The following is a 6,253-nucleotide window of genomic DNA, read 5'->3' on the forward strand; positions in this document are numbered from 1 at the left end:
GGGAAGCCTCTTTCTGGAAGAACTTTCGGGAAGCTCTAGGGGAGACTCCATTTCCTTGTCTTTTCCAAGGTGCTGTTTTCCAGAGGGCCCTCTCCCTCCAGCAAGGTGGCATCTCTCTGGTTCCGCTTCTCCCATCATGTCTTGGACACACTGGGAAAGGTTCTCTGCTTTTAATGCTGCTAGTGGTTAGACTGGGTTTACCTGAGTAATCCAGGCTCACTCCCCGCCCTCCAGGTCCTTTAACCTTGATCACACCTGCAAAGTCTCTTCCTGCCACCTAAAGTAACATAATCCCGGGTTCTGAGGATTGGGAGGGGCCATTTTTCTGCCTCCCACAGTATGAATCAGCAAGAAATATTACATTGAAAACAGAGACAATAGCCACACAGTTTTAGAATCTAGAAAGCAGAGGAACGGGTGGTAAGCGGTGTAGTGTCAATGACCTTGCACCTCAAGTGAACTCTACATTGGGCGTGAGAAAAACCAAGGGGCACCACAGTTTCCCTCTTCAAAACCCCAAAAGGCGCACGTATTAATGAACTAAGTACCCATGGAAATGGGAGTAAAGCTGGGGCCAAAAACAGGAGGACTGGTCTAAGAAGGGCGTTAAATTCTCAGATTTCCTTCTCCGTGCAGCACGGCTGGGCAGCGGCCCCTCCCCCACCCTGACAAAGACAGATGGTTTATTCTGCAGAGAGGATAAAACACAGGGTCTCTGCACTGAGGACATGGCACCGTGAGGGTGAGGGGGGAGATCTGCACCCGACTGGTGGGATTATTTGGATATTGCATCCTGAATGTGGGGAGCCCTGCCCCCGCCCCCATCACCTTGGGGCCTTCTTCCCCCACTAGGCTCCCAGAACACTGAAGTCTGGTCTCAACTCTCCAGGCAGGACACTGCCCAGCTCACTCCCTTCAATCTCTGAATGTATTAACGATGGGTATTTTGTTCTTGCCGTTCTCTCCTTTCCTGTTTTAATTTTCTTCTCTCCTTGCATGGTTTGTTTCCTCCAAAAATTTTTTTTTCCTGTTTGTATTAGTTCTTTTATCTTAGAGTCCAACTCTCCAAGAAAATGACACCTAAATAGGTTGGCATCGAGGATTTCCCACTGAAACAGCCCAACTCGAATTCTCTACATTAACCCCCTGAGTCAGCCCAACTTCCCAACTTGCTTGGATAAATTGTATTTTCATATTCTTTAATCAAGGCATAATTATAGCAAAATGCAAAGGCCTTAAGTGGTCAGTTTAATGAGTTTTGACAAATGTAGACGCCTGAGTAACCCACACCTCAATCAAGATATTGCCATGGGAAGTAACATACTCAGAGTTTTAGCATGCCCCGGTCAATACCCACCACGCACACAGGCAACCACCATTCTATCAGCTCCTCAACTCTCTTAACTATGAGCTGATAACCAGGGACCATCAACATTTGAAAAAAACCTCCAATACATGGGGCAGAACAAAAACAGAAAAAGAGAATTTGGAGGAAACATAATATGCAGGGAAAAGAAAACTTTAAGACAAAACTATTATTACTATATTCAGAGATTTAGGAAAATATATTGCAACTATGAAACAAAAACTAGATGATTTTGAAAGAAAAAACCTCTAAGCATGAACAAAACAATTCTTAAAAATTAAGAATATCATGGGGATGCGGGTATAGCTAAGTTGTAGAGCCCATGTTTAACGTACACAAGGTCCTGGGTTCGATCCCCAATACCTCAACCAAAAACAAAAACAAAAGAAATAAAGTTGTAAATTAAAAAAAAAAAAAGAATATCATAGCAGAAATGGAAAATTTATTTAAAAGAGTTAGGACAGGAGTCAGCAAACGACAGCCTGTGGGCCAAATCCAGCCTGTCGCCTGTTTTTTAAATAAAGTTTTATTGAAACACCGCTACACCCATTCATGTACTGCCTATGACTGCTTTCACATTGGTGAAACTTCCAATCCTGAATTTCCAAACTGAAAGGACCCACTGTGCCCAACCAAAGGATAAAAATAGACCTACAGCGTTAAATTTAAGAACACAGGGACAAGAAGATAATTCTACCAGATTCTACAAAGGATCAAGAAACAGAATGGCATCAGACTTCTCAGTAGCAATTTTGGAAACCAGAAGTCAATGGAGCAGTTTTCAAAAGTATGAAAGAAAGTTATTTTCAGCCTAGAATTCTACACCTAGCCAAACCATTAATAAAGTAGAAAAAAAGATATTTTCAGATTTACCAGGGCTCAAAAAAGTTATCTCCCACACACCCTTTCTTAAGAAAGCTACTAGAGGATGTGTTCCACTAAAACAAGGGAGTAAACCAAGAAAGAGTAGGACTTGGGATCCAGGAAACAGGGGAGCCAAAACAAGAGAGAGGGAAGGGCGTCTCCCAGATGTTGGTGAAGGGAGCTCCCAGGGCAGCGCCTCTGGGCAGCAGGCCTAGAAGACAGGCAGTTCACATTGGCATAAGTCAGAAGGTTCTAGAAAAGATTTCTTCAAGGAGATGAAACTGATAGACTACCTAATGTATTTAAATGTCTGTGAGATTTACACAACTAAGACAGAGTGTGGGTTAAATTAGACATAAACACCTAGAAAAACAGGGCCTACCCCTAAGAAAAGACTTATTAAACCCAGGAAATAAAACTTTTGGGCAGAAAAGGGAAATTAAAATTTTTTAACTTCTGCTCTAAGACACTGTTAAGAGAATAAGAAAATAAGCCAGAGAATGGGAGAAAAATATTTGCAAGAGTCGTCTGATTCTGGTATAGAACCGTATAACTGATAAAGGACTGTTAAACAAAGTGTACAAAGAACTCGTAAAACTCAACAATAAGAAAATTAACAGCCCAATTTAAAAAATGGGCCAAGGATCTGAACAATCACTTCACCAAAGATGAAATACAGATGGCAAATAAGCATATAAAAGATGCTCAACATCATATGCTGTTTGGAAATAGCAAATTAAAACAACAATGAGATATCACTACACACTTACTAGAACAACTAAAATCCAAAACACTGACAGCGCCAAATGCTGGGGAGGATATGAAGCAACAGGTATTCATTGCTGTGGGGATGCAAAATGGTACAGTCACTTTGGAAGACAGGCTGGCAGTTTCTTACAAAGCTAAACACAGTCTTACCTACCATCCAACAAATAGCATTCTTTGGTATTTACCCGAATGAGTTGAAAACTTACGACTGCACAAAAACCTGCACATGAATGTTTATAGCAGCTTTATTCATCATTACCAAAAACTTGGATGGATCCAATATGTCCTTCAATAGCCAATGGATAAACTATGATATAGCCATACAACGGAATATTATTTAGTGATAAAAAGAAAAGAGCTACCAAGTCACAAAGAGGAATAGAAGAATCTTAAGTGCATATGGCTAGGTCAAAGAAGCAAATTCGAAAAGGCTACATACTACACGACTTCAAATATATGACATTCTGAAAGAGTCAAAACTATAGAGACAGTAGAAAGATCAGTGGTTGCCAGAGGCTTGTGGGGAGGGAGGAGGAAAGGATGAATAGACAGAGCACAGGGGATTTTTAGGGCAGTGAAACTATTTTGTATGATACCATAATGGTGCGTCTATGACAATATGCATTTGTCAAAACCCATAGATACACAACAGAGTGAGTCCTCATGTAAACTATGGACTTTAGTTAATGTTAGTGCATCAGTATTGGTTCAGCAATTGTAACAAGTAAACCACAATAATACAAGATGCTAATATAGGGGAAAATGAGGAGGGGTGTACATGGGAACTCTCTGTACTTTCTGCTCAGTTGTTCTATAAACCTAAAACGACTCCAAAAAAATAAAGTCTATGATAAAGAAGAAAAAAAAAGGGAAAGAGATCATAGTATTCCACTGAAAGTTGTAAGTAATGTTTCCACAATATGTAAACACTACCAATCTTCTTTTTTTAATTGAAGTATTGTCAGTTTACAATGTTGTGTCAATTTCTGGTGTAGAGCATGTTTCAGTCATACATAGACATGTATATATTCGTTTCCATATTCTTTTTCATTAGAGGTTACTACGAGATATTGAATAGAGTTCCCTGAACACTACCAATCTAACCAATATTATGATGCAACCAATATTATGATGTTCTGGGTGGGTGGGAGACAGGAAGTGGAGGGGAATTGACATCAGGGAGCTAAATCCTCATCTTCCAAAGTGGGAAATAGAGAGGTAAAGCCTAAAACTAGAAAAAGCAGAACCTAAAACATGCTGTGAAGGAAACGTAGGGGTGAAAACTACTAATAATTGGAAACTGTTGTCCCTAAGAAATGGGAAATGGGAGTGGGAGGCTGCCCATGGTTCTGGATTCTGAAATGTGAGCATGTTTAATGTAAATAAAAAATTAAAACCATATTTACAAAAGGAAAGTGGAACTAGCCATGAGAACCTAAGAGAAAGTGGGAGGTGGTAGAGGAAGATTTACTGTGCAGAGGGTCGAAGAAAGGGATGGAGACACGTGGTGAAGGGGAGAGGTGATCCTGGAGAAAGGAGGAGCGGGTGCAGGGGAGTCCTGAAGAAACCAGGGCCCCAGAGAGGGGATGGCCTCAGGAGAAAGGCGTCCTCCTGCTGAAGAAGTTGGAAGGAGCTGGGGGAAGTTCGTGCTTTGATGGCGGGAGCCAGTGGAACTGAATCTGATCCATCTGTTTTCTCAGTGGCATGGAGCCACAGTTTGAGGGGAGAGGAGAAGGTGGGGAGGGTCTTCCAAGACCTTGCCATTCAGAGCTGGGTGCCCAGACCAGCAGCATCAGCACCACCTGGGGGCCGGTTAGAAGTGCAGCATCTCAGGCCTCACCCAGATCCTTAGGAGATTCACAGCAAATTCAAGCTTGAGAAGCATTGCTCAGAGACAGTGAGGGAAAGCAACGGGCAGGCATCGTGGGGTTGTGGACCAGCGGTGGGTGTCCCTTTGGGACCATGAAAGGAAACTTCTGGCTTGGTGTGGGACCCTCTGGGCAGTGCTGGCTTGTGCAGCACAGGCACAGAGCAGGTGATGGTTGGCATTTTGCCAGGCAGGTACTCCACAAGAAAGCCTGGCACAGGAGTGAGGGGGTTCCAGGGAGCAGCCATGGCGATGGTGTGCAGAGCCCAAGCAGGGAAAGGTGGATAGTCATGGCAGAAGGGGTTGATGGGCAGTGAGAAAGTGATGGGGGCAGTGGATGGGTGGCCTTAAAGAGAGCACAGAGCTGTTGCTTGTGGATACCAGAGCAAGGGATGAAGAGGCTGGAAGGGGGAAAGGTAGAGGGAGATAATCAACACAGAGATCTCAGAGAGGGTGGTCGTTGCGGTAATTACAAGGCGTGGGCTGTGAGCCTAGGAGCTGGGGCAGAAGGGAGCGGAGAGGGTTAAGGTGACAGAAAAAGCCAGGGACCCAAGAGGCCTGCTGTAGGCTGTCTGAGATCTCCTCTGTCCTATCCTCTGAGGTTTGTACCCTGGAAGTGTAAAGATGGTGAGAGAAGAGACTGAATCATTTGCTCTGGGCGTGGCCTGGGCATAAGAATTTTTGAAAGCTCTCCAGTAGTTTATAATATGCAGTAGAGTTTGAGAACCACTGGAGTATGCAGAGACCAAGGCTCTGAGAGAGAGAAAGATACACAGGGAAGAAATGAGAAGGTACCTGGAGAAAGGGTCCTTGAGAGGAGCAGCTGGGTAGGGACTGCGTGTCCTGGGCTGTAGGTGAGAAGATGAAGATGCGGTGGTCTTCCCTGGGAGAACTGGATAGTAAATGTGTGCGTGCCCGTGTGTGCGTGCGTGCGTGTGCGTGTGTGAGAAAGACAGGCAGAAACCGAGAGACAGCGAGGTCAGCGCCAGGCTAGCCCATCGTCTGTCCAGCACTGCGGCGGACCGGCCGCTAGAGGGAGCACCGCGCCCGCACATGCGGGGATGGTCCAGCAGGTTTCCTCAGTGAAGCTTCCAACATCTTTCTGACAATTTCTATATTCAAAGTTCAGATTCTGCAGTCACACACCCCTGGGTTTAACTCCAGGTCTCACTACCTGTAGGCTGTGTGAACTTGGCCAGTTACCCAACCGCTCTGTAACCCAGTTTCGTCAGCGGTACAATGGGCAGAGAGATCATTCTCACCTGAGATGGTTCAGAGGCTGAATGAGGTCAGGCGTGTGAAGCACTGCGCCACACTGGGGAATGGCTAACCCGACCCGACAGTGGAGGAGGTTTTGCCACTGCTTCTGTTTCTACTTCTCCCGCAGT

The sequence above is a fragment of the Camelus dromedarius genome, chromosome 24, assembly GCF_036321535.1.
Source record: "Camelus dromedarius isolate mCamDro1 chromosome 24, mCamDro1.pat, whole genome shotgun sequence".
Taxonomy (NCBI): Eukaryota; Metazoa; Chordata; class Mammalia; order Artiodactyla; family Camelidae; genus Camelus; species Camelus dromedarius.